A 7,410-nucleotide genomic window follows, 5' to 3' on the forward strand; every position below is an offset into this window, starting at 1 on the left:
GCACCAAAGGAAAGAACCGCCGGAAGTGGCAAATTTAAGCCCATCATTAGGAGGGGCCCTTCCAGAAATATTTTCCTTCTATTTGTATATCTTGAGCACTTAAAAATGAAATGCTGAAGAGATGCACCCTGATGGAAATAGAGGCATAAAAGTGACTCCACCAGATCAGACCCACGTAGGTAAAAGTTCGGAGGGGGTCTCGGCATCGTAGTCTGGCAATTGACATTTCGGCCTTTCTATAGTGGAGCACGATCGATTTTTCCAAATAAACGTAAGATGAGAAATTCAGATGCTGACAAAGGAGATTTAGCGAAGTTATCCGACGTGGCAAACTTTTCGAATCGCGCCGCACAGACCAACGCCGACGCCCGCAATACAGATATTATGGGATCATCTTATGCGTGTCAGCCTGTCAGAATGAACGCTGCGGGTATAGATTGGGGTAATTTTCCTGAAGGTAGGGCAACTGCAAGTAATTATGTTTGAAAAATAGGCCTAAACTCACGTACCTGAGTTTAAGAAGGCCAATCCAGAGATAATGACGCAAGTCCCACTGCTGCCTTTGCTTCATAAACTAAAGCATCAGTCACTATCACGAAATTGTTTTTCTAAATTTGAGAAATTGTGTGCCAAAATGTCATGTAAGTATCTGTTGGGCAAATGTTTACTATCTTTGCGAAATAGATTGCGAAATTCTATTCTAATTTTTTGTGCAGATCTCTTTATTACACGCACATCACAGAGCTTAACTTGTAAAGTTTCGAATAGTTTCTGTGCAAATATTCCGTGCGGACACGTAGTCTAGACCACTAGAGGTTAATATGTATCGGCTGATTATTAAGAAGATACTGCGACCTTCTCTGTGTTGGTGCATATACGTTTAGGAAGGTTTGTACTGTTAGGGTGCGGAACCGTGTGAGAAGGCACGCGCGATTCTTTATGTAAAATATTTTTGCGACAAATTCAGAAAGCCTAAAACATCAACGTAATGATTCGTGTTCTAGAACCAGTGGCCGAAGTTTGCAAGCAGGTGCACCAAAAGGCAAACCGAAGCCCAACTCTGATATCGGGCGACTATATGTACGGTAAATTGTAATGAGCTCATTACGACGTAAACGGCGACGCTTACTGCTGAGCCTGCGTAGCATTCCTACTTCACGTACTCATTTGGCTCACAATTTTCTATATGTGGGCTATAAGGAAGGAAGGAAGGAACAGAAGAGAAAGGAAAGGCAGGGATGTTAACCAGTCTAGAGGGACCGGTATGCTACCCCCTCACTCGGGGGGGGGGGGTGATTCTTAAAAGGAAGAAGGAAATGAAAATGAAAATTGGGTGTAGAGTGCACGATAACTGTCTCTCAAGTGAGAGTGAATAGGGGAAATATAAAGATAGAGAAAGGGAGAGAGCGAAGGAGAGCATGCACGCACAAAAAGTCACACTCATCTAACAGTCATACCAACGTCGTTAGTCTATATCCACCACTGCAAGTCTGTTGTATTCTAGAAGTTGAGCACTGCCTTCGTCGCCTTCACCGGCGAAGCCCTCTCAGGACGACATTCCAGAATGGCTTCTGCCGTCATCGGTCTGGTATCTATACGAGCAAGACCGACTGCGTATGATTTTCTCTGCGCATTGTAGTGAGGACAAGTCGCAGAAGATGTGCTGTAGTGTCTCCTCGCTACCACAGTTGTCCCAAAACGGGTTGTCTGCCATATCGATTCGAAAGGAGAATGTCTTTGTGAAAGCCACTGCTAGCTATAAACGGCAAAGCAGCGTGGCATCATTTCGGCGTAGTCCCGTAGGGGTAGACGTAAAGTGGCCGGGCAGTAGCGGTGGTATTTGTGCAGTCTGCTTGCTGTGTTACAAGTGCAGGAAGTCATTTCTTGTGCGGCCACTCGAACTTGGCTAGCAGCATCGGGCCTTGATAGGGGTATTGTCTCGAGCCTGTCACATTGAAGAGCTGATCGAGCAGCATTGTCAGCGTTTTCATTCCTATCAAGCCGCAGTGACTTGGCGGCCACTGAAATGTCACGTGGTGTCCTTTCTCTAACGAAGTATGCAGGAGATATCTAACCTCGAAGACCAACTGCTCGTATGGTCCGTGTCGCAAGGCTGATAGCAAAGATTGCAGGGCTGCCTTCGAAGCGCAGAAGATTGACCATCGTTGAGGCTGTTCGCGGTTGACTACACAAAGTGCAGCGCGAAGAGCGGCAAGTTCTGCTGCCGTCGTGGTCGTTGGGTGGTCTGTTTTGAAACTGATGGTAATAGCTTTCGCTGGGACGACAACTGCTCCGGACTGGAGGGTAGTTGAACCATCGGTATAAATATGCACGTGATCAGCGTACTTTTCGTGCAAAAGAATCAGAGATAGCTGTTTCCGCACTGGAGATGAGAGCTCAGATTTTTTTTCTGATTCTTTGCCAAAATGCGCCTAGACTGAAGCGAATATTTCCATCGCACGGGACCAACCTATACAAACGCACATTGCGGTGGAAGCCTTGCGAGCGCATATCAGGCATTTTTTCCGGGCCCATTTCCACAACCTTGCAACATTGCCTTCAGAAAGACCACGGGCATCGTATTGTGCAACGATTGCAAACCATTCTTCCCACCTTCCATCAGGTTTCAGCCTCACATCAAAGACAGCGATACCTCCTTCGTGCTTCATTCGACCTGAGTGCACCTATGCGGGCTGTAAGGTTCTCGGTATAAGTGGCTCCTGAATACCTAAGTGATTCCATCTGTGGAATAAGCTATTTTCGGTAAAGCAACGAAATTTGAACAGGAACACTGAGGCGACATTACGATTGCACATTTACTGATAAGCAGGGATGTAATAATGTCCTCGAACAACGTTTCCTGAGTATTCATACATATCTGCAGACTTTGATGCAGTGTCTGCTTATGTGATGATGCAACAAAAAAGAGATATCGTCGGGATATACATGCACTTGCACGCACTGTTGTACAAACATATTACATATTGAAAATAGGAATGGTGACAATATTGATCCGTGGGGGAGACCTCTAGTTTCCTTGCGTGCCAAAGAAGACAAACCCAATTGTGAGTAATCTCCACCGCCTGAAAAGGGATATACCCATGTGAAGTAATGTGGTAAACTTGCGCTATTATTCGAATTTATTATTAGTGTGACACGCTCCACGCTGTCATAAGCTTTTGTAATATGCGATTCTCACTGCAGCATATTGTTGCTATCCGTCTAAGTCTAAAGACTGTCTAATTGGGTCTTTAAGAAAATATTATTGTTTCCCAGCCATGCTTGTGTTGGCGGGGCGTTAATTCGATGTCAGGCAGAACGGAGCAGTAAGAGAGCAGAATAGTACGTTTACCCGCGTAAGTTCAGGGCGTCCCAAAGATGCTTTATGCGTCATCGAATTTCGCATTCAATTCAAGGCGCGGAACACAGATATGAGCCAGCGCCAACTTCGAAATTAAATTTCGAATCGGGAACATAGAACGCAACGACAAAATTGGTGTCTACTTATCTGAAACAAATCCGATAAAACGAAGGCAGAAAGGCCTGCACGTTGGCAATAAAACGCCATCAGAAAATTTTCCTAAAGAATAGTGGATATCGCGACGCACACGTCAGCGCACACGTCAGAAAGGACGATGGATGGTGGGTCTGTCCGATAATGAGTTCATCTTTCTTGACAGCCCCGCGTGGGAGCTGTGATAGTGATAAGCGTTGCTACAACGTCTCTTCCATGGTGTTAATGTTTTGAATGCACAGCTTTTGCTTCCTTTTTTTTATTCCTCTTTTACGGTGATGCTAATAGCCTCTAGTTCGAGGTGCTTTATTCTCTGCCCCGTCCTTACAAAAACAAAGTAAAACTTTAGCTATTTCATATAACGTGCCTGCAGTTCTTGACATGCCGCGATCAGCATATGGCAGAGCATGAAGCTTAAAGCTTGCATTGTCTGCGATTCTTGAGGCAATGCAAAGCCACGTTAGGGGCAGAAAACTGTCGGATGAGGAGGGGGTGGGTGGGGGTGGGGGCAGGAAGTGAGGATCGGTAGATCGGCTGAGAAGAAGTGGATTTCGCCTTTCACTCGTCTTAGGCGAATGCATGATGGACCCTTTGAATGATTTTTGAAATCAGGTAAAGCAAAGCTTTTTGCCACTTGGTCTCATATATCATTACAGGTTGAGGAAATGCATTTTCCTGCCTAATTTATGTGTATTTTTAAGGTATGATAGTAGTGTCCCCTGTGAGATCGTCTCCGCAGACACGTAACTACTAACACATTTCTCGTTGGGCACTGTTCCGCTTTGAGCACTACTATTCTTCAGTTATGCATTACGTAACATTCTTCGCGTGTATAACGCGCTCCCGAATCAAATGAATACTCATGTTATGCGGCTAACATATTACACTCTGTATTTATGGCAGTTCTACATAGCTCGTCCTCACGTTAGCTTTAGGTAAAAAAAAAAATTTGCGCAGCTTACATTATGTCATGCAACGCTAAGTCCCAGAACAGCTGGTGGGCACCTGAGCTGGACTTGGCTTGGGTTGGCTTTTTCCTTCTCACCTTCTTTCTTGCACCCCTTGCTATCCTATATTATACATGGCTATGCTTTCTCTTTTTAGGAGCCAAGCACCTGAGGGTGCCGGCGTGTCGGCGCGCATCGTGCATCGTCGTCTGCTGTCGCAGGGTGCATCGTCGTTGCTGTCGGGACGGTCCATTTGCTTGAGCGCAAGAGAAGGCGCCACCGCCTCAGCGCTCGCCGTGTGGCGAGAGAGAGCGAACCAGGCGCTCACTTTGGAAACGCTCTTTCTGAGATGAACGCTGAACTACCAGGTCGCAAGGAACGAGAACGCGCCCTCGCCCGCCAGAGACAACGCTGACGCAGGCAGCGTCTGCTAGCAAATTTCCGGATTGAAAAAAAAAAAAACCTACTGCTCGCTCTTCACAAGCATTCACCGGCCACCCCGTATATATAGGCACTGCATCTTGACCTGCAATGTAGTGCCGGTGGGAAATTTCTCTTGTGGGCAGGTGAAGAATAAAGATTCGCAGCGTGCACGTTAACTAAAAGCGGACTGCGAGTCTCTGTGTCCGATCTTTCTTCTCTCTCTCATTGGCCACTACCAGCGATTTTGCTGTAGGAAAACACCGGCGCACACTGCATGCTTCGCCCCTCCACAGGTTTCACGTTAGTGGAGCTGAAACACCCTTCCCTACATGGTTCACCCTCTCCCCATTCTTTTTCTGTCTTTCTTCTCCCTTTTCTCTCAATTTTCGCTTTCTTTCCATGTGTATGTTTCATAATGATGATAATTTTCTATCTACGACACACGGCCAACCTCGACAATAACTGGTTTGCTGTAAAAGGAATCAGACAAAAGAAATGTATCTTGACAGAACGGTTTCAGTTCATGAGCTTTCAGACAGAAAGCGGTATGACGTCGCCATTTGCGCGTCGTTCAATACGCACACCGATCGCGCGGGGTCGTTAATATCGACCCATCACTTTTAAGGAAAGTGATCTAACTTTGGCGATGTCTTACATTTCATGGCATAAGACATTTAATCAGGACCATGTTGTTCACGTGAACAAACTGCGCCTCACCACCCCACTAAATGCTGGAGAAACAAAGTTTTCCACTATACCAGACGCTGATACCGACTTGTGGTAGTGCGCGGCACACACCGTTCCTAGGAGTGTGCGCAGAAAGTACCGTTGGTACAGTGGCAGAAATGAAGGCAGCCGTGCATCCCGAGACATACGGTGTTTGGTCGCGTGGAATGTTGAGGCGAAATGTATTTATATCTAAGAAACTAAGAAACTATATCTTTATATCTAAGAAACTTATAAATTTCTATGTTCAAAAACACCAAAAAAATCGCTGATGCTCAGCAGAGTTGGATTGCTAGCATGAGCTTCCATATTCGTCAGTGAATGCAGGCACTTTCATCATGTCGTTGCGATGTTTTGCGTTAGTTGTGTTATATAAATGACGCTTGCTCATCCAAGCGTTTATCTGTGACCGTGGCTATCAGATATATCACGATTCTGCTAAAAAAGGCAGTCGCCATTGTTCTGCAGCCCGACAGCAACGAGAGTGACCCTTCCTCATTTCCAACGCTGCTCCGCCATCAAAAACAAGATGGATTATAGTAGACCCGTGAAGTGACCAATGCAGTTAGGCCTACCGAATGCAGGGATTCTCTCTGATAAACAGCATGACTCCCTGGCAGTCACCAAAAGCGGTCCCGCTCAGCTTAATATCAATACATATGAGAACAAAACGAAACAGACCTGTGGTGATGACTACTTCGCGAAGCAGAAGGTATATGTTCATTTATGACCACGTGGACAGTTGTGCTTAGAATAAAAGCTACCCGCTCATGCCTTTCTCAACGCTCCGAGAAACCGAAACTGCGACTGGGCTCCAGACAAAGGCTGGAAATAAATAACCGTAGCACGATCGAACAAAACGAGTTTCCGGCTGGATAATTGAGCCATGACCGAGCTATTGCCACAAAAAAAAAAACGAAAAAAAAACAAGACGGAAATAGTTGTGTCAGCGCTATTTTGAAGCGCTTGAAGCGATGGAGGGATGGGCAGCGTGCCCATCTATCCATCGGGTGTGGCGGCAATGAAGAAAAGAAAAGGGGGCGGGGGTTCGGTGAACTGCACATGCGAGTAATTGAGGGTAAGTATAGAGTAAGCGGGTACCATTGTCACGTAATGGTACCTGGTTGCATTCACGCATTGCACTTGTCGTCCACCCTTAAAAAGACACAATAGGACAACCCTTGCGCGTAATTTTAACGCGATCGCGTTAAAGAGCTCGTTTCGCACCGATACCGGCACCGGCGTCGTTCGGTGTGAGCTGAAAGACAGCGTTGTCCGTGATCGAAAATTCGAGATAGATGCAAATCAAGAAAAATTCGCGGTGTCCTTTATGCATTCACGTAAGATGACTCGAAGTGAACGCCATCATCTGGTTCTTCTCAGTCGATGTGTTTATGGCGCCCCGCTACCCTTTGAATGCTTTCTGCACCTAACGTGATTTTACACTGGCTCCAAGATCGGAGGTACCTCACCTGGGTCGCAATACTTCCGTGATAGGACTACCTTTGATCAAAATACGGGGCCATGTCGTGTAACGTTACTTCTTCATCATTATCATCATCATCATCAGCCTGACAACGCCCACTGCAGGGCAAAGGCCTCTCTCATGTTCCGCAAATCAACCCGGTCCTGTGCTTTCTGCTGCCACGTTATACCCGCTAACTTCTTGTCATCTGCCAGCCTAACTTTCTGTCTCCCCCTCACGCGTTTGCCATCTCTTGGTATCCAGTCAGTTGCTCTTATTCAGTAGCGGTTACCTTGCCTATGTGCTGCATGCCCTGCCTACGCCCATTTCTTCTT

Source organism: Rhipicephalus sanguineus, chromosome 7, assembly GCF_013339695.2.
Source record: "Rhipicephalus sanguineus isolate Rsan-2018 chromosome 7, BIME_Rsan_1.4, whole genome shotgun sequence".
Lineage (NCBI taxonomy): Eukaryota > Metazoa > Arthropoda > Arachnida > Ixodida > Ixodidae > Rhipicephalus > Rhipicephalus sanguineus.